Source organism: Mus musculus, chromosome 8 (genome assembly GCF_000001635.26).
Source record: "Mus musculus strain C57BL/6J chromosome 8, GRCm38.p6 C57BL/6J".
Taxonomy (NCBI): Eukaryota; Metazoa; Chordata; class Mammalia; order Rodentia; family Muridae; genus Mus; species Mus musculus.
In genome coordinates this window covers 88,818,512-88,840,166 of record NC_000074.6, presented here as the reverse complement: position 1 = coordinate 88,840,166, position 21,655 = coordinate 88,818,512, and positions in this window count along the sequence as shown.

Genomic DNA, 21,655 nt, shown 5'->3' with positions numbered 1-21,655 from the left:
TCCTGGCACTGAAAACACAAACAAAATCAACAATACCAGTGACTTGCAATACACTACATGCAAGGAAACCAAGAAAGACATCAAGCATACATCATGGCGTTCACAAAGTAGCTTAAGACTACTAAAAGAGTGTAAGATGCAGGCACATAAACCAGCTTAATGCTATGCTTCTATGAGACCCAGGGACCAGGTTAGAGGTGAGCGCAGGCCCTTCCCAGGTTCTCTGTAATGCACTTCACTCTTGGGATGGACACCATGAATCCTGTGGCTCCCACAGTTCTTGCCTTCTGTAAATGACATTCCAGCTTCCCTTTCCTTCCAAAAACCATCTTCCTTCCTTCCTTCCTTCCTTCCTTCCTTCCTTCCTTCCTTCCTTCCTTCCTTCCTTCCTTCCTCCCTCCCTCCTTCCCTCCCTCCCTCCCTCCCTCCCTCCCTCTTTTCTTTCTTTCTTTCTTTCTTTCTTTCTTTCTTTCTTTCTTTCTTTCTTTCTTTCTTCCTTTCTTCCTTTCTTCCTTTCTTCCTTTCTTCCTTTCTTCCTTTCTTCCTTTCTTCCTTTCTTCCTTTCTTCTTTCCTTTCTTTTTTCTTTTTTCTTTCTTCCTTTCTTCCTTTCTGTCTTCCTTCCTTCCTTTCTTTTTTTAAAGATTTGTTTATTCATTTGCTGTATAAGAGCTTTACCTGCATGTACACCTGCACACCAGAAGAGGGCCTCAGAGTCCTGAATATGGATGGCTGTGAGCCACCATGTGTTAGGAATCAAACTCAGGACCTCTAGAAGAGCAGACAGTGATCTTAATCACTGAGCCATCTCTCCAGCCCCTAAACCATCCATTCTCAGACCACCATTATACTGTCTTAGTTAGGGTTTCCACTGCTGTGAAGAGACACCATGACCAAGGCAACTCTTATAAAGGACATTTCATTGGGACTGGCTTACAGCCTCTGAGGTTTAGTCCCTTATCTTCCTGATGGGAAGCATGGCAGCATCCAGGCAGGCATGGTGCTGGAGGAGCTGAGAGTGCTCCATCTTATTCTGAAGGCAGATGGGAGAACACTGTCTCCTGGGCAGCTAGGAGGAGGGTTTCAAATCCCACACTCACAGTGACATACTTCCTCCAACAAGGCCACACCTACTCCAAAAAGGCTACACCTCCAAATAGTGCCACTCTGTGGGCCATACATATTTAAAACACTACACCACCCACCATGGCACTAACCACCCTCCAGCTTGTGTGGGTTTTCCCCATGAAAACAATGTCCCCTCTCCCACTGCTCGTCAATGGGGGAAAGGAAGGCCACAGAGCCTCCAAGAAGAGCCTCAGGAAGAGAACCTGTCTGTCAGCAATGAAGTTGTCCCAAGGAGAAACAGAACTGAGACATAGAGAAAGCAGTAGCTGATCATCTAGATTGAGCCCTTCCTGAATTCTGAGCACCATGGGCTTATGTAAAGCAAGCTCCCTTCACTGCCTAAATCAGCTTAAACTGTAAACCCATCACTTACAGCCCTGACTAGTTCAGTGAAGAAATACTTAAAGCCAAGCAACAAGCCACACTGCTCCTGCCCACTTCTTGTTTTAGTTTGGAGTTGAAAAAGAAAAGATATCTTCCTCTTTAGGTAAGTGCCATCCACTTGCCCATTGTCCCCCACCACTCCTCCATCTCTACCAGCTAGTCACATACTTGGCAGACACAGGAGCCCCAGGGCCACAAGCCATGTGCCGTTTCCTTCAAGTTGGCACTACAGTCCCCTGAGTCATGTCCCCAGCCCCTTCTTCAGCTCCTGAACCTTTTGCATCGGTGTTTTCAGAAACCACTCAGGCCATTAGGACATAACTCCCTCCACATGCAGGGGACTCCAACAGTAGCTGAGGCATATACTGATAGCCAAAGGAAAGCAGACTCCCTTGAAGAGATGGCTCAGTGGTTAAGAGCACAGGCTGCTCTTCCAGAAGACCCAGGTTTAGTTCCCAGCACCCACATGGTAGCTCACAACTGCATGTAACTCCAGTACCAGGAGATCTGATGCCTTCCTCAAGCCTCCAGAGACATGGTCATGCACATGATGCAGATACATACATGCAGGCAAACACTCATACATAGAAAATAAAAATAAATAAATCTAGAACAAGAACAACAAGAAGGAAGAAGGAGAACAAGAAGATAAACAAGAAGAACAAGAGAACAAGAACAAGAGAAGAAGAAGAGGGGGAAGAGGAGGAGGAAGATAAGAAGAAAGAAGAAGAGGAAGAGGAAGAAGAAATAGGAGACCAGAAATCAAGAGCTAAGGAAGAGGCCCACAGAAAGGAAGACACTGTGGGGGTGGGGTGGCATCTGTGAGGCAGCCATCATTAGAGGCCATCTTCAGACTGCTCATTGGATTACACCAAGGTGCACAGTCCCCACAGGCACCCATGCTCCCTTGACCTCTCAACAGTTTTAGATCTCTGAACTGAAACATATCACAGAAGAATCCAAAAGCTCTGAGTCTCTTGGAGAAGAGCAAGCACCACCAGGCTCGCATCCCATGACAGGCAGGATGATGCTCAGAGCAAGAGGTGGCCATCCCTTCCCTCAAGGCAGGTACAGCCCTGTCTCCAACATCAATGCTCAGTGAATCCCAACACTCACCATGGCAGCTAAACACCCTCCAGCTTGTGTGGGTTTTCCCCATGAAAACAAAGTCCCCTCTCCCACTGCTTGTCGAAGGGGGAAAGGAAGGCCACAGAGCCTCCAATCTTTTAAATCTTTTATTTATTCTTGATCAATTACATACATGAACAGTGTACCCACCCCCAATTCTCTTTTCCCACCCCTTCTGGCAACCTTAATATGACCCCTCATCCTTTACGGTCCTCTCAAAGTATTGCCAATGCGTTCTCAACTCCACAGTTAAAGGATTTGCTTTTTGCCCCTATTGGGGATTGAACCTATGACCTCATTCATGTTGGACTATCTACCCAGCAGTATAATCTTTATTAAGCTCAGTTTGTTTCATCATGTTCTTTCCTCACCCTGAAACTACTGGGGTAAGTTTTATACATGCATAGCTCTCTCTCTCTCTCTCTCTCTCTCTCTCTCTCTCTCTCTCTCTCTCTCTCTCTCTCGCCTTCTTCTTCTTCTTCTTCTTCTTCTTCTTCTTCTTCTTCTTCTTCTTCTTCTTCTTCTTCTTCTTCTTCTTCTTCTTCTTCTTCTTCTTCATTCAGTCCAGTGCCCCAGATCATAGAATAGTGCTGTTTGCATTTACAGTGGGTCTTCCCACCCCTCTTACCTAATCTAGCGCCTCTCTCCCATAAATGCCCAAAGACTTGTTTCCAGGGTGATTCCGGATCACATCAAGCTGTCAATCAAGATTCAACATCACATTCTACAGGAAGGATGAGGAAAGCATCTGACGAAGGTAGACATCATGTGTGTGTCCATGAGCAGTCCCCGCTATGGGCAACCAGAGCTCAGGCTGAGCTGCTGGAGACTTAGAGATTCATTCCAAAGAGTAAACCTCGCTGCTTATCCACTTGAGACTGAAGGCAGGTGAGGATTTATCTACCCTTTCCGTTATACTGTTAACTGCCTGGCACTTCTGCCTACAGTGTGCCCTGAGAAGGGTTTGTTTGAGCTCTCAGGCTACCTTGGAGGCAGGACCATGAAGCAGCTGGTCACACTGGGTATCCAGCCAGGAAGCAGAGAGACAACCTTTCTGTGTTCATGAATACTACTGGGCTGGCAAAGAGGCAGGTAAGGCTCTTGCCTCCTGCAGGGCCCTGAGCAATCCTCGAGGGAGCGGGCACTCGCTGCACATCTGCCAGTGCTACAGACATCAGCCATGCCTCACCTCAAGCTATTCATTCCTGACAAGGTCAGGATCTGCGGTCTTGGGTGGGGCTCCCCTCAAGGGGCCGAGGGCTGTGTTTCCCTGGTGGTTTGCTAAGGTGTGGTTCCTCAATACACTGTTTCTCAGATGGCCTACTCTCAAGAGATTTCAGGATTCTCTTGGGAAAAGACAAAACAGCGACAGCAAAGTCCAAAAGATACGTGTAAGAAAATTTGGCCCACCAAAGATGTCATTGACTCGCAGTCCGCTCCCTGCTGAGCCGACTATTTTCTACTTCCCCGGCACAATTACTGCAATCAAGTTATTATCAATCATGCTATCAATTGCTTGCTATGCTCTGCGATGTAGGTTAAAGCTCCCTGTCGGTGGGATGCTGCTGCCTAGATTTTCATTGAAATCTAATGACTTTCATCTTCAAAGCAGCCACCCGCCCCTGTCTGGTTCCCACCCCTGCTGGTTGAGGACAGTACTTCTTCATGAATTTCTTGCTCTAGGTAAACACTCCATTCAGCGTTTATTTCAGGGACATACTCCAGGTTAAGCTGCTAAAGCACCCACTGCAGGCAACTCCGCTGCACACAGCACGCTCAGCTCAGCAGCCAGGGGACTTCAGCCCCACCCTCCATCCCCAGCTAGTTGCCATCCCCATAGTGGAACCTGGCACATGCTCCAGTCAGCCATGGAAAGTCTCAGGGATCCACACTGGAGGCAAGGCCAGCTCTTTGGTCACCACCTCTGGAAGGCGGAACATCAGAGCTTACTTGAGGCATTTCCTGATGTTTGCAGCATCCGGAGTTTCAACAGCTCCCGTTTCTTTAGTGTCCTAGGCCAGATAGTAGGCACAGCAGAACAGTGGACAGAACAGAAACCCTGCATAGCGTCCCATCTGAACAAGCTTCGGAGTCTAAAGAAAGATGCAGACCACACACAGATAACCCAAATACAAAGAATCATTAATTAGAACCAGAGGCATGAAAGAAACCTGAGATAGGACAGGAAGGGAGGGTGTGGAACGCAATGGGCAGAAAAGGTGTGGTGATTCCAGTCTCCCAAAAAGCAGATGTTAAGCCAAGAGGGTATGAGCGTGAGTTTATTGGAGAAAAAAAATGTTCACAAAGGAAAGAAGAGAAGGAGCAGGGCCAAATTGTCAGGTCCAGCGCATGCCTGATGCCCGAGAAAGGAGAAAAAAGGAAAAGGTAGCCAGGGTTCCCTGAAGAACTGAGCTAACAAGGTACAGTCATGATAATGAAGAAAATGTATCCGCTTGTATCACAGAGCTAGGGGCAGGCAGTCCCACGATGATACCCTACAAGATGGAGAGCCCCAAACTGGCAGCACAGTCCAAGAGGCTGGATTCCTCAGACCAGGGGGTAGTAAATCAGCCCAGCCCAAGGCTGGGGTCTGGAGCACCTTCCTAGAGCCACCAGTGTGAGCTACTTTGCAAAACAGAAGCTAGAGACCATGCCCACAGATGACAGAGGAGGCCAGCATGTCTCCTTTCAGAGAGAAGCGAGCTTGCACAAGCTAACTGGATGTCTCTTTATTATACACTGAGTTTGGAATGCACTCATGGGCTAGTGTATTAAGCACTTGATAGGCCCAGCTTGTAGGGCTATTTTGAAGAGTATGGAGCCTTTAGGAGGTAGGGCCTGGCTGGAGGAAGCAGTTTCCAAAGATGAGCCTGTGAGACTTATACACCCCTCCACCTCCAGTCTGCACGCTTTCCCTCCTGACAGCTGCCATGAGATCAGGCTCCACTGCACACTTGTAAGACCACAGATAGAGCCCAGGGCTGCGCCGTTATTCTTTCTCCATTATGATGGACTGCAAGTCTCCAAAGCCGTGAGCCCAAATAAACTTTCTGGTACAAGTTGTTTCCGTCAGGTATTTGGTCAGAGCAATGTAAAAGTAATTAATGTGTGTGTGTGTGTGTGTGTGTGTGTGTGTGTGTGTGTGTGTGTGTGTGTGTGTGTGAAGCATCAGCAAGTGTGCTCAAGTGCACACATGCACACACACGCGTACACAATGCACCCATGCATGTGGAGATCTACAGTCGATGTCTGGGAACATTCCCAATTGCTCTTCTACCTTTCCCATTCATTCATTCAAACCTAGAGCTTGCTGATACAACTACTGTAAGTGGCTAGCTTGCTCTGGGGATCCCCTTCTTCTGGGGCTGTAGTGACAGGTGGGCCACCACACCCATCTAACATTTACATGAGTTCCGAGATCAAAGCTCAGTCTTTGTGTTTGTACACCAAATACTTTAACCACCGAGCCACCTCCCAGCCCTATATCCTTTATCCCTTTCCTGTTCTGTGTGTGTGCCCTGCTTGTCAATGCCTGGAGTCTTACTTGGTGCCACAAGCAAACCCTTTACTGCTGAAGAGTCAGGGGTTTTATGCTTGCATACAGATAGAGCAGGGCAAAGAAGTATGATCCATCACCTGCTTCTACCCCTCCACCATGATCTCCTAACCCCCCACCATGCAACAGTAGCCTGAGTCTTTTCTTAGCTGGAATCGGGTGCCTCTACCACCACAGAACTCCCCTTGCCCATTGTCCCTAGACATTCAGTGTCCGAGGCAGCTTTCTGTCCTGTGGGCAGCTTTCTCTTATAATTCAATTAAACCCCTGTGTATTTCTTGGTGAGAACTCTGACTCCTTACCCACCCAGTTGTCAACCTATGGATTGCATATCAGATGCTTACATAACTATTCATAACATTAGCAAAATGACAGTAATGAAGTAGCAGTGAAATCATTTTATGGTTGGGGGTCACCCCAAATGAGGGACTGTATTAAAGTGTTGCAGCATTAGGAAGGTCATGAAGCCATGCATGAAGGGTATGTATGAGGAAAGGGACTGTGTGATCAATCTTTTCACATGGTTTCGGACAGCCACTGAGGCTGAAAAATGTGTGGCTGGAAGACCCCACAAAAAGGGAAATAAGGGACTGAGGGCAAGAGACCCTAAAAAAGACACTGTGACAGAGAAGCCTAAGTTGTTCTGGAGACCCCAGGATGTTAGAAATGACAGAGTTGTTAATTATCTTCCAAGGAAAATTGCATACAGGAAGTGGAGCCAGCTCCCCAAAAGGATGCGGATGATAGGCATCAAAGCTGGAAGGGTGCAGCATCTAATCGCTTAACGCTGCACAGGGAGCGACAGGAGCTGCTGGGGCTTGGTCTTGCTTTGGTCCTGTATTCCTTCACAACCTCCCTTTGGGAATGGCAATGTATGCTCTGTGCCATGAATGTTAGAGGTATGTAATTTGTCTTTTGATTTTACGGGGATGCAATTCAGAAATTACCTTGAGTTTCAGAAGAGACTATGGACTTTTAAGCCTCATCGAGTCTGTAAAGATCACATGGACTTTTAGTTGGGCTGAATGCGGTTTGCATTATGATATAGCCAAATGACATGACAGGGGTCTAGAGAGTGGAGCAGAGTCATTAGAATGAGAAGGACCCCAGAGTCTCAGGCATTTGACCACTTAGCCTCAGTTTGTAGTGTTTAGGAGGCTTAGGAGGTGTGGCCTTGCTGGAGGAATTATGTCACTGGGGTAGAGCTTTGATAATTTAGTGCCACACAGTTTACTCTCTCTCTGCTTTATACCTGTGGTTCAAGATAGGAAGCCCCGGCTTCCTGCTCCCTCCATAATTGCTATCCTGAATAGTTTTATGGCAACTTGAGAGCACTGATTGAGAAAATGCCTCCATACGATTGGGTTGTAGGCAAGCTTGTAGAACATTTTCTTAATTAGTGATCGATAGGGGAGGACCAGCCCATTGTGGGTGGCGGCTTTTCTGGGCTGGTGGTCCTGGGTTCTATAAGAAAGCTGTCTGAGCAAGCCCATAAGGAGCACTCCTCCATGGCCTCTGCATCAGCTCTTGCTTCTAGGGTCCTACCCTGTTTGAGTTCCTGTCCTGACTTCTTTAATAATGACCAGTGATGTGGAAGTATAAGCCAGATAAACCCTCCTCCACCCCCAAGTTGCTTTTTGGCCATGTGTTCCATCACTGCTAAAGAAACCCTCACTAAGACTGTTTGCTGTTTGCTGTTTGCTCTTTGCTGTCGTGGTTCCTTACTATGATGGACTCTTCTTCCTCCGAACCATAAGTGGAATCAATTCTTCCTCCCGTAAGTTATCTTAAGATCATGGTGTTTTGTCACTGCAATAAAAAGTAAGTAACATGTGCCCTCAGGAACCAGAACCTTTAATCCCAGGAAAGCAGAGGATGGAAAGCACAGGTTTCCATGCTGTATCTTCTGGAAGGATATTAAGGAAGTCCCATGAAGAATCTGGCGCCATTTAGTGGTGTCTCGTATGATGCATGGTCTGAGTGACATGACAAAGAATGGCACCTGACCCCTACCCATCAGCCGCTTCTGAGTGATACGGTATATGATCCAAGCTGCAGACCCCAGGACCACTGTCACACACATCCTTCACTGCATCCCCTGGAAGGATGTTCCCTTGTGTGGGCCAGGCATGCCATAAAGTCCTGGATAGTTGTGCTGGTTGAGGTCTGCAGCCAGAATCAGCAGACTCACACTCTAAAGGGAATCCTCTCTTCTAAGGGAACTAATGGTCTTTCCAGAAGGGACCTACTGTAGGAAATTGCCACACAGTAGCACAATGGACTATGAGAACAGTGCCATCAGGGGGTTCAGAGCTGGCAGTCAGACTTGCACAGCAGCAGTAGCTCTATTGTGCTTCTGAAGCAGGAACTCCCGCTGTAGAACCGTCATAGCCTTCACCTCTGCAGCCTTGACCACTGCATCCAAGCATCTGTCCCACCCACTTTTTGGTGGTCCCTGGTGAAGGATGACTACAACGAAGTCATTCCATCCACTTCAGTGCCCTATCTGTGGTGGAAGCTTTCTGGTGGCGTGATACAAGCACACCCAGAGTTTATGCCATCCCATATGATCTTCACATCCGGGTCCCCAGCCCATCTTTCTGTCTATGTTCTCTCCTTAAGGATGTTGCCCAGTCAGCCAGGCCCACTGCCTCTGCCCAAGACCCTTTTTGTAGATTAGCCATCTTTGAATGCAGGATTCCAAGCTCACAGCTTCCTGCCCACATCCCGTTTGGATTTCTTAAAAAAAAAAAAAAAGTGTTCGTCCCTTATTTCCCCACTTACATTGTTTCTAAGAAGTCCTCTGTTGAACTATGTAGCCAAAAGTTCATCTTGTTTTCCATCCTTTATTTTTCCTCCCCAGTTTTAAGTTTTCATCTTCATGCCAGAGCCTGGCCAGCTGACTCAGACATGCCTCCGTGTGGGTGTCTTCCTGGTTCTTGTGCTTTGTAAGATTTGGTTTGAGTTGCTGTGTGTGTTTGGTTGAATATTGTGGGTCTGTGAGTTCAGCAAACTTGAGAAATATCCTAGACCTCAATTTTTCTTTTCTTATTTTTTCCTTGTGTATTTATTTCATTTACATTTACAATGCTATCCCAAAAGTCCCCTACACGCTCCCCCACCCACCCACTCCCACTTCTTGGCCCTGGCGTTCCCCTGTACTGAGGCAGATAAAGTTTGCACGACCAATGGGCCTCTCTTTCCACTGACGGCCGACTAGGCCATCTTCTGATTCATATGCAGCTAGAGACATAAGCTCCAGGAGGTTAGGGGGGAGGGTGTACTGGTTAGTTCATATTGTTGTTCCACCTGTAGGATTGCAGATCCCTTTAGCTCCTTGGGTACTTTCTCTAGCTCCTCCAATGGGGGCCCTGTGATCCATCCAATAGCTGACTGTGAGCATCCACTTCTGTGTTTGCTAGGCCCCGGCATAGTCTCACAAGAGACAGCTATATCTGGGTGCTTTCAGCAAAATTTTGCTAGTGTATGCAATGGTGTCAGCGTTTGGAAGCTGATTATGGGATGGATCCCTGGATATGGCAGTCTCTAGATGGTCCATCCTTTTGTCTCAGCTCCAAACTTTGTCTCTGTAACTTTTTCCATGGGTGTTTTGTTCCAAATTCTAAGAAGGGGAGACTTCAACACACCATTTTCACCAATGGACAGATCATGGAAACAGAAACTAAACAGGGACACAGTGAAACTAACAGAAGTTATGAAACAAATGAATCTAACAGATATCTACAGAACATTTTATCCTAAAACAAAAGGATATACCTTCTTCTCAGCACCTCATGGTGCCTTCTCCAAAACTGACCACATAATTGGTCACAAAACAAGCCTCAACGTATACAAAAATATTGAAATTGTCCCATGCATCCTATCAGATCACCATGGACTAAGGCTGATCTTCAATAACAAAATAAATAATAGAAAGCCAACATTCACATGGAAACTGAACAACACTCTTCTCAATGATACCTTGGTCAAGGAAGGAATAAAGAAAGAAATTAAGGACTTTTTTAGAGTTTAATGAAAATGAAGCCACAACATACCCAAACTTATGGGATACAATGAAAGCATTTCTAAGAGGAAAACTCATAGCTCTGAGTGCCTCCAAAAAGAAACTAGAGAGAGCACACATTAGCAGCTTGACAACACACCTAAAAGCTCTAGAACAAAAGGAAGCAAATTCACCCAAGAGGAGTAGACAGCAGGAAATAATCAAACTCAGGGGCGAAATCAACCAAGTGGAAACAAGAAGAACTATTCAAAGAATCAACCAAACGAGGAGCTGGTTCTTTGAGAAAATCAACAAGATAGATAAACCCTTAGCCAGACTCACTAGAGGGCACAGGGAAAGCATCCTAATTAATAAAATCAGAAATGAAAAGGGAGACATAACAACAGATCCTGAAGAAATCCAAAACACCATCAGATCCTTCTACAAAAGGCTATACTCAACAAAACTGGAGAACCTGGATGGAATGGACAAGTTTCTAGACAGACACCAGGTACCAAAGTTAAATCAAGATCAGGTTAATGATCTAAACAGTCCTATATCCCCTAAAGAAATAGAAGCAGTCATTAATAGTCTCCCAACCAAAAAAAAAAAAAAGTCCAGGACCAGATGGGTTTAGTGCAGAGTTCTATCAGACCTTCAAAGAAGATCTAATTCCAGTTCTGCACAAACTATTCCACAAAATAGAAACAGAAGTTACTCTACCCAACTCATTCTATGAAGCCACAATTACTCTGATACCTAAACCACAAAAAGACCCAACAAAGATAGAGAACTTCATACCAATTTCCCTTATGAATATCGATGCAAAAATCCTCAATAAAGTTCTCGCTAACCGAATCCAAGAACACATCAATACAATCATCCATCCTGACCAAGTAGGTTTCATCCCAGGGATGCAGGGATGGTTCAATATACGGAAATCCATCAACGTAATCCAGTATATAAACAAACTCAAAGACAAAAACAACATGATCATCTCGTTAGATGCAGAGAAAGCATTTGACAAAATCCAACACCCATTCATGATAAAAGTCTTGGAAAGATCAATTTTTCAAAAGAACGTTTAAATCCCTTCCTGTCTTCTCTCCATTGGGAGCCATGTGTCCATAGGGTCACCTGACTATCCCATGGATCACTGCGCTGTTTTGTCCCTGTGCTTTGGTTTCGATGGCTTCGGTCACTGTGTCTTCAGGTCCTTCCAGGATCCTTCCTTCACTCATGGGGTCCACGTGCTAGGACGCCATAAGGATGCCCTGCACAGTGGTGCATACCTGGTTTAATGCACACCTGTATGGAGCTCAGCTTGCAAAACAGTCACAAGAAAGATGAACGGCTATTTCTAAATATACAATTGAAAACAGTAACAGTATACTTTAATCCAATTAGGAATTGCTTGCCTCTGAATTTTTTTTTTAATTTAATTCCCTTGGACCATAGTTAGTCATGATCAACTGACACAGAATGTACACCTCTGCATTCAGGGAATGACTGTCTTTTTTTCCCCCCCGCTGTAATGTCTAATCTACCATGCCTTTCACGTGATACATTTTCATCTCACACTCTGTGAGTCCAAGTTTGTCTCTTCTCACGTTTCCTTACAGCTGGTTAACATTTTAAATATGGAGAACATAAATGTGATAATTAGGTAATGACCTTGTCTACCAATTCCAACTTCTGTGTCTGTTTGGGTCAACTTCATTTGACAGATTCATGTCCTCATGATAAGGATTGTTTCCCTGATTTTTTTTAATCTAAATCTGCTATGTTTTACTAAATGTCAAGCAGATCTGGGGAGTGGGGCACTCGTGCCATTGAGCAAACGGCTTGTTTTATGCTGCACAAGCACTTACCGCCTCCACTACAACAAACAATATCAACTTCACTGTGTAGTAGGGTCTTTAGCCTTCCTCAGTTTTATTTCAGACACAGTTAAGTTATTTGGGTGCAGTTTGCTTCTCTGGCTAGGCAGGAACAGAGCCCTGCTCACTTACAGCTAATCCCTTCAGTCCCACCACATCCTTGAGTCCAGAGTCTTCTCTGGGAGCCCAAGAACCCTGATGTTTTCCATTGCGTGGTAGGATCGAACACTCTTCCCAGGAAGAATGCTGTTTTATATAGCCCTTCTGCTCCCTACAGATCTTTCAGATGGCTCTTCCCATAGCAGAAGGCAGAGCCATCACATACAGCAGCATGCAATGCCCTTGAAGCAATCCTCAGAAGAGCTCCAGAGTTTTCTCTGTGCATCTCTCTCCCCTCCAGGACACCATCTTACCAAACAGCTAGTTTGCTCTTCCACCTCTCAACTCTGCTTTCTCCTCTCGTGCATCTATCTGAGTTTCTTCTTCCTGTACAGTGGCAGGAAGCTGGGGAGATACATGGCTCCCTACATCTGATTTCCATTTGTCAGGCATCATCCTTTGTTGAATTTACTCTAGTGTCTCAGAAACAGATAGATGCCACCCAAGAGAAAAATCTGAAACTTCCTGAGGCATCTTGTCTGGAGGCAGAAGTTCAGATCTATTCCTCCACAATCTATTCACTTAGCTGCCTGACTAAAGCTGCCTCTGGGACTCCAGGAACCTTTATTCATCTTTATGCCTCACTTCAGCCAAATGGGTGGTTTGCCGGCCATACTGATCACTGCAGCTGGTTCTGACTTAGTCCCAGATGTGCTAGTGACACCATGTCTACTACCACTTCTCTTCCAGCAGCCCTTGTGCACAAGGTAAAGACAGCCTCCAAAGCCTTAGAATGCCTGGGGTCCTTTGCCAGTGTGCCTAGTGTTACTAGTGATGAACCAGCCAGTCTTGAAGCCTCCAATATAACTCCTGATGTCATGATTGCTTGTCCCCTCTCAGCCATAGTTCCCTTCCTATGTGGTCTACTGCAGGAATTCCACTTCGCCTAAGCATGGCCTCTAGCTCCATTTAAGATTCTAAGAGCCTCCACAGTGACTTCAGAGGCCATTGTGTTCCAGGAGTCCCCAATGAATGCTTCCTTGCTTGGTCATAAATTTGTTTCCCCTGACGAGACACTCCAGAAATCCTAGCCCAGGGCTCCTCTCTGACTCCCACCAGCACATCCTTGCTAATTCGTGCAGTCTCCTGAGAACATGATCTCTTCCCTCTCCCCATTGCCCCCAGCAGGTTTGTACTGGAGTGGTGTTGACATATTTATAAAGAAATTGGAGCCTGTTGTATATAATAAGATACAAAAATCTCAAGGATAAAGATACATTAATTCTCATGGCATGAACATAACCAGCCATCATCTAGACCAAGAAATGGAACATGACCAGTTTTCTAGAAGCTTCCACATGGTGTTTCCCACTCCCTCCCTCCCCTGCAAACTTAAAACATATCTTGGCTTCTGTGTCACTGAGTAACTCTGCTGGGTTTTGAACATGATACAAATTGAGCACAGCATGCACTCCTTGGTATGTCTTCTTTGACACAACTTCATGCTTTCGAGCTCTATCCATATTCTCACATGGCATTCACATATTTCATTTCTGTGTAATAATCCACTGTATAATCACACTCTAACCATCGCTTTTACTATTTGTGGGAATTGGTGCCTTTCTAGTTTTGTGATATTAGAAGCAAGACTGTTTCATAGACACTCTTGTAAATGTGTTTGCCTGTGCCACAGTGCTATGTAGTACACACCAGGAAGTAGAATTGCTGGGTCTTAGTGTCTGTGTAAACACCAATGTCAGCATCAATTATAAACTGGTACTTGGGGCCTTTCAAGTTCCTGAGCTGAGTCTACTACCGTGGGGCAAGCTCTAAGGTCCCGAATCCTCTCCAGAAGAACTGCAGAACACCATCTTGGAAGGGAGGCCCCTTGGATGTCATACAACACCTTATCCTACCTGTGGGCAATGGTGCTCGCCGGTAATTCATCAATTTGTGCCTATTTTTGACCAAGAGCTCCTCCCAGTGGTGTCAGCTCCCCTGACACTGAGGTTCTAAACCATTAGCACCAAGGAAATCTCAAGGAAGCCAGATAGAAAGCCCTGGAGTATTTCATAGGCAAGGTATATGCCTCAAACAGTGTGTGCATACACACTGGCTTAGGGCTCTCTCTGTCCAGGACAAACTGAGAGAAGCAGGCTGGACCACCCTCGACCTCATGGTGTGGGGATAGGGCAGCAAAAGGCAGCACATCTTACCTCAGCTCAGGGGAGCAAGGAGGTAGTTGTTTCCTCTGGGTCAAATACAAGCCAAGGGAGGTGGCCAGCCATCTCACAGTTCTTCATAGGTTATTATGTCTGCCAGCTCTGTGGTGATCTGCAAGGAAAAGGAAACTGTCTTAGTGTTATATTACTGTGCAAAGACACCATGACTGAGGCAACTCATGGAGGGGGCATGCTGAAAGTTTCAAAGGCATATCCACCCCGGAAGAGAGCATGAGGGCACATAGTCAGGTATGGAACTGAAGTAGCTGGGAGCTTTACATCCAGATCCACAGGCAGCAGGAGAAGAGAGATTCTGGGCCTGGGCTGGGCTTTTGAAACCCCAAATCCAACCTCCAGTCATGCACTTCCTCCAACAAGGTTACACCTATCCCAATAAGGTCACACCTCCTAATCCTTCTAATCCTTTCAAACAGCTCCACTCCCTGGTAACTAAGCATTCAAATATATGAACTTGGGGGGGGTGTGGGGAGGGGGAATTCTTATTTGAACCACCACAGAGCCCAAAAGGAAACTCCTTGATGTCAGGCAGAGAGAATACATCTGAGGTCCAGAAATTTGACCAAGAAGAGATCCCTCCTAAAAGAGACATAATGCCCATTAAAATCAACGAAACACCAATAGCATCTGGACCTGCCTTATAAGCAGACCATTGGTTATGGGATCTTCTCATGCTGGGCTCCACAGACATCCAGCAGCAGAAGACCATGGGGAAAAGATGGGGTAGAGCACGTAACAGAGTGCACTCCCTCAATTCTCTACCGTGGGCATCTGGCCCAGTCAGTCTTGGACCAGCAAAGAGAAGAAGACATAAAAAGGACTGTAGATGGACTCTCACAGAACCCAAGCTGACACTTCAACACCTAATAACAAGTCAGTCACCAATCTATTAGGAAAACTAAGTCCAGGAAGCAACAAAATGGAGGACAACAGCCACAGGCAATGTTTGGCTAGAGTTACCTCCTCTACCCTGGGTCTGAGGTACCTATGTTCAGCATCAAGTAGGAACTTTTCTTCTGGCTGAACATGGAGCCAGGCATCATTCTACCCACATTTATGGTTGCCTGTCCCTGCATCCCCTGGGGATGCTTGGCTTCCAGGGCTGACACATGTCTAAGGGTCAACTAACTGGAAGCTTCTACCCTACCAGGGCACCCAACAAAAAGTTATCCACAAGGTGTTCAGTGCCTTCAAAGATTCCTCATTCGTCTATTTGGTTTGGCCCCCACTCAGCAGGCCACTCGTTTTGGCTACATTTCTTTCTTGGCTTTTTTGGGGGTAGGGGCGGGAGTAGGGGGAGATTAATTTGTTGTTGCTGTAGTCCCTAAGCCGCGCTAAGCAAAATCCATCAAAGAGGCAGAGAGGTGGCCAGCCCCTCCTTCCCATCCCAGCAGGTAAGATGCCTCCATAGGGGTTGTCAAAAAACCACTGCTCCTGTCGAAACAGGCAACAAGATATCTCAGCCTGCAGCCCTCACAGAAGCTGTCCACTGTGGGGCATCTGAGCACAGCCTTTCAGCAAGAGCTGCCCCTCAGGAGCTGTCCACGGTGGCGACACCTTTCCTGCCTCAGCCTACTGCCTTCATGAGGAGCTGTCCAAGGTGGCGGACAGAGGGAAAGCCCCTCAGAGGGTGCCGCCTCAGAGGGAAAGCCCCTCAGGAGCTGACACCCCTCAGGAATTATCCACAGTGGCGACACCTTGTTTCCTGCCTCAGCCTACAGCTTTTGTGAAACACCACTGCAGGAGCTGTCTCACAGGAGCTGTCCACAGCGGCAGTACCTTTTCTCCAGGCTCCCCAACCCCAGGAGCCCTACAGAGATGGTGCCTCAGCAAAAGCCGGCTACAGTGGGGAAGGACTTCCCGCCCTAACCCATGGGCCCAATGCAGGGAGAGGGGAGTGAAAAAATCTACCAATCCCTGAGCAGAAAACTCACCAATGCCCTGAGCTCCCCAAACTCAGGACTTGAAATCCCATCAATCCCCAACCTGGAAATCGCTGCCCTGAAAAGCTCCAACCCCTAACAAATCCCCTATAAGTCCTGTCCTTTGTCCAACTCCCTGCTGCCCACTGCCAGGAGCAGAGGGCAGCTATCCCTCCATACTGGACCCTCCAATAAATCTCTTTCATGATATTTTCTGCCTGGTGTGACTCACTTGTCCAAAGAAGCCAAGGGGAAAAGAAACAATGAAGGGGGAAGCAAAAGAGTGGGAATGAGGCCCAGCTCAGCTGCTGATCCCCTCCCCTGGGAGCTGTGACACCTCTGCTGAGGAGGCTTCCTCTCAGGACTGTGTTGTTCCTGAGTTCCCATGTCTCCTGATACCCTTCCATTGGACAATGTTCCACCTCAGAGCTGTGTGGTTCCCCCCCACCCCACGTCATATCTCAAGATGCCCTTACACAGGGATACCTTTTCCCTCAGAGCTGAATGGTTCCTGAAGGGCTTCCAAGTCCAAGGACGCCCTTCCCTCTGAGCAGAAACACTTATGGTTGTTGTTGTTTTGTTGTTTCTTGTTGTGGTGGCAGGTTTTTTTAAGGTTATGGGTTTTGTTTTGGTGTTTTGTTTGTGGTGCTGGGGATAAAACTCAGGGCTTCCTGCCTCCTAGGTCAATGTTCTACTACTGAGCTATGTCCCCAACATATTTCTAAGTGATCTGGGGGCTGTATGTCCGTGCTGTCTGGTGACACACAGACGTACTCTTTCAGGACCAGCCAACCTCTAGAGTCCAGAGAGAATTTGTCCACCTGCAAGCTAGTGGATCCTGAATATGTTTTTCATCAAACTCTCCCATTCTACCAAATACTAGGTGAGACCTTGACCCAAATGGCCCAAATGATCTAGCCCTTGACCTAAAGTGATCCAAACTAGAAAATCACCAGCTTCATATATTTATGACCCTCTCCCTCCATGTCTTGATTTTCCCTGGAGACCCTAAGCAATGTTCTAGCCTAGGCTCTCCTCTTGTTCCTCCCAACTATGACCAACACAGGGCTTCCACAAGGATCCTGTGTAGTGCAGCATATCCCCCAGATGCTCCAAGGACTGTAGAGAGGACAATTAGAACTCTTCTTCCGTGGTGACTGACCCTTTCATTCACAACACAGCTGCTTTCATAAGTGAATTCCCCACACTTTGAGGCACAGGATGCAAGGACCTGGAAGCTGGAACTGCCAGCTCTCTATGGAGCATGCTCACTAACCATGCAGCCCAGAGGGATACAAAGCTGAGAAATGCATGCAAAAGATAGTGTGCCAGGAGTTACAGAGACAAAATTTGGAGCTGTGACGAAAGGATGGACCATCTAGTGATTGCCATATCCAGGGATCCATCCCATAATCAGCTTCCAAACGCTGACACCATTGCATACACTAGCAAGATTTTGCTGAAAGGACCCAGATATAGCTGTCTCTTGTGAGACTATGCCGGGGTCTAACAAACACAGAAGTGGATGCTCACCGTCAGCTATTGGATGGATCACAGGGCCCCCAATGGAGGAGCTAGAGAAAGTACCCAAGAAGCTAAAGGGATCTGCAATCCTATAGGTGGAACAACAATATGAACTAACCAGTACCCCGGAGCTCTTGTCTCTAGCTGCATATGTATCAAAAGATGGCCTAGTCGGCCATCACTGGAAAGAGAGGCCCATTAGACTTGCAAACTTTATATGCCCCAGTACAGGGGAACGCCAGGGCCAAAAAGGAGGAGTGAGTGGGGGGGGGTGTGGGGGGGTGTGGGGGACTTTTGGGATAGCATTGGAAATGTAAATGAGGAAAATACCTAATAAAAATTTTTTAAAAGAATCATTATTCAAATAAATACAAGATTTCCCTAATTAAAAAAAAAAAAAAAAAGATAGTGTGCCGACAAAGGCCAGAGCACTTGGGACAGTAAGCTGTATCCCCTAGTGATTAAATACCACTAATGACAAAACAAACAGACAGACAGCAGCAACACCTTTCTCTCCTTTAACCAGATTGAACTTTCTGGTCTTTGCACCTGGCTAAAGCACCTTCTCCACAAATCTCTGGCCAAGTCTTGCTGCTTCCAGAGAGATCCTAGGTCACCTGACTTTGTAATCTCTCACTTCCTTTCAGAGTCCTGGAGCTCTCACCCCCAGGCCAGGTGTCTGTAGGCAAATCTTATCCCCTCTCCAATCTTGGGAAGGTTTTCTCCTGGGTCTACAAAGAGTAGGACTGTCCAGGATCTGCCGCTTCTATCAGCCCTCTATAAGCCCCACCAAATTTTCATGGAGGTTTTAAAACACAAGGCTTGTGTCTTAGTTAGGGTTTCATTGCTGTGAAGAGACACCATGACCAAGACAACTCTTATAAAGGACAACATTTATGTTGGGCTGACTTACAGTTTCAGAGGTTCATTTCATATTAACATCATGGTGGGAAGCATGGCAGCATCCAGGCAGGCTTGGTGCTGGAGAAGGAGCTGAGAATTCTATGTCTTTATCCCAAATCAGCCAGGAGGTGACTGTCTTCTGCAGGCAGTCAGGAAGAGGGTCTCTGCTGCACTGGGCAGAGCCTGACATAGGAGACCTCAAAGCTTGCCCCCACAGTGACACACTTCATCCCACAAGGCCACACCTCCTAATAATGCCACTCTCCATCATAATCCAAGCATTCAAACACAATAGTCTATGGGGGCTTTTTGTTGTTGTTGTTGTTGTTTTTGTTTTTTGGGTTTTGTTGAGACAGGGTTTCTCTGTGTAGCCCTGGCTGTCCTGGAACTCACTTTGTAGACCAGGCTGGCCTCGAACTCAGAAATCTGCCTGCCTCTGCCTCTGCCTTTTTTGTTTTGTAGCACGGTCTTGTTGTCCTGACCAGGCTGACCTGGATCTCACCATGTATCCCAAGCTGGCCTTGCATTATCATCCTAACCCAGCCTCCTGAATGCTGGAATTATAGGTAGGAGCCATCTCGCTCAATTCTGCCTCCTTCACCTTCACTCTCTAAGGACCAGACACCCAGCACCTCCACAGGGAGAGACTCCTCATTCTCCTTTCTTCAACCACAGCTCCCACAGTGCTGAGGAGAGAACAGCAGGGCTCTCAGCTGGCATGCAGGTCAGGCAGGCACAGCATCCTGCCCAGGAGACACCCAAAGACTCAGAAACCCAAGGCCCTGCCTGATTCAGAAGACATATGCTACCCACTGTTACCCATGCAGCCAAAGTGAACAGATATGATGAGGATTCCCCTGCACATCCCTTCCCTATCTGCTCTCATCACGTGGTGCAGGAAAAGGGACCTTTAAATAGTTCACCGCCTGCCCAGCTGTTCAAATGAGTCCTGGGCTTGGCACCGGTGCCCAGAGACTGCCATGAGCTGTAAGCAATCTTCCAGTTTCCCACTTCCTTTTCTGGAAGCAGTCAGAAAACTTCTGTGAATATCTCATAAATCTGTGGTATGTTATGTTCTCTCTAATGCATTGGCTTTGTGTGCAGCTTCACGCCTTACAATGAGTCCCTCGACAGTAGGCTACTGAGATGAGCAATGTTGATCCAAGAGCGTGTCAACAGCCTGGAGCACTATGAAGGCCTCACCTCAACCTACTGTACAGACAGACAAACCAAGGCAAAGGAAGCACAAAGAAGCACTGACAGAATCTGTTGGCTTTTGCTCTGCAAGGTCAGTGATCCCCAGAAGGCTTTCACATATCTAACTGTGGATAGTGTTGGTCCACAGCTTCTGGGATGGTTTGTGTCAGAACAGTTCAGAAACAGAAGGTGAACATTTTTAAAATGGAAATTAGAATTGCCCCCAACATCTAAATGCGTGATGCGAGGATTCACTGCTCACTACAGGGCACAGAACCATTCATCTAGCAAGTAGCACACAATGGAGGTCACATAATAGTCTCATGTGCCAAAACCCACAATATCCGGGAATGTGGATCATTGGACACAGGTGGTTTAAATCCCTCTGCCCACTGGATTTGAGTGATACCACAATACAATGCAATAGGAATTTTTTTTTTAATGATAGCAGATAATTTCTACCTGTTTTAGAGAACATGTAGCTGGCCCATTAAATCTGGATTCGTTTGTTGTTTGTTTGCCATAAAATAAATCAGAAGGGGCATTTAATTGAAAAAATAAAATAAAATAATAAAAATATGAAAAAAAAGTCAAAACACCAAATTCACAGGAAACCATAACAACAAATACATAAAACGAACTAGATGCAGGTGATACATGGAGTAAAATCTATTTTCAAGTCTGTTCGTGAAAAATTAAAAGCATTGCTCATCATAAAGGCTCGGGGAAGAGTAACAGCAAGAAGCATGACATCTCACTTTGATATGCAGAGTTTGTCTCTCATTGGTGTGGGTGGGGTTATCTCTCAAGATAAATGTTTTTCTCAGTATTTCACAAGGGGACAGAAAACAAAAACAGGATGGGAGAGGCTAAGGGGCCAAAAGAAAGGCAGGTGGCAAGTCAATGGGCTGGACTGGCTGCCATTAGGGGAAGGGGACCCCTGTTCCCCTGGGGGAAGGAATACCCAAGAAGAGGTCAACATGGGCCACATTCTTATCTCAGTGTCTTTAATGTTGAAGACATCCCAAGGAAGGCCAGGTTCATCCCCTGTGCTCAGTGAGGGAAACCCTCTCCCAGATCCCACATAAAATCCTTTCTGCTGTGGATGAAAGCAACTAGCTGCCCCTTGTCTGGGCTGTTCTTCCTCACCTGTGTGTTCTTCCCTGTCTGAGCTGCAGACAAGCAGCTGGGGTGTTGACTCTTTTGAGGAGGCTAAAAATTGCTCTTTTTTTTTAACCACTAATTTGCCAACAAGCCCCGGCATCAGTCCAGTTGCCCTGAAATGAAATTCTATAATTATACAAAAGCCTGGGTCGGTGACCTCCTGATTGCAGTATCTTGTCTCTTTTGTCCCTTCCTTCCACCACCTCGCCCATGGGACTGAATTGCTTCGGTTTCCACCGCGGCCTCCCAAATGAGGTGCTATTGGAAACTAGTGAGCCATGGCCCTCAGAGGTGTTCATAGCTTTGCAATAATTTACCCATTTTCATTTTGTTTGATTTCATTAACACCAGGGTCTCGAGGGAGACCCCAGTTGGGAACAGGAAAAAACACGTGATCTCAGCTGAAATCGAGTGGTTATCGCAGCCTCGTGGCCCCCACTGAGAAAGGGGGATTACCAAGGACATATCAGTCTGACCTTGGGGAAGGAAAGAACATTTCCCCTGGAAGGCCTCAGTCCTTGGGCTCCTC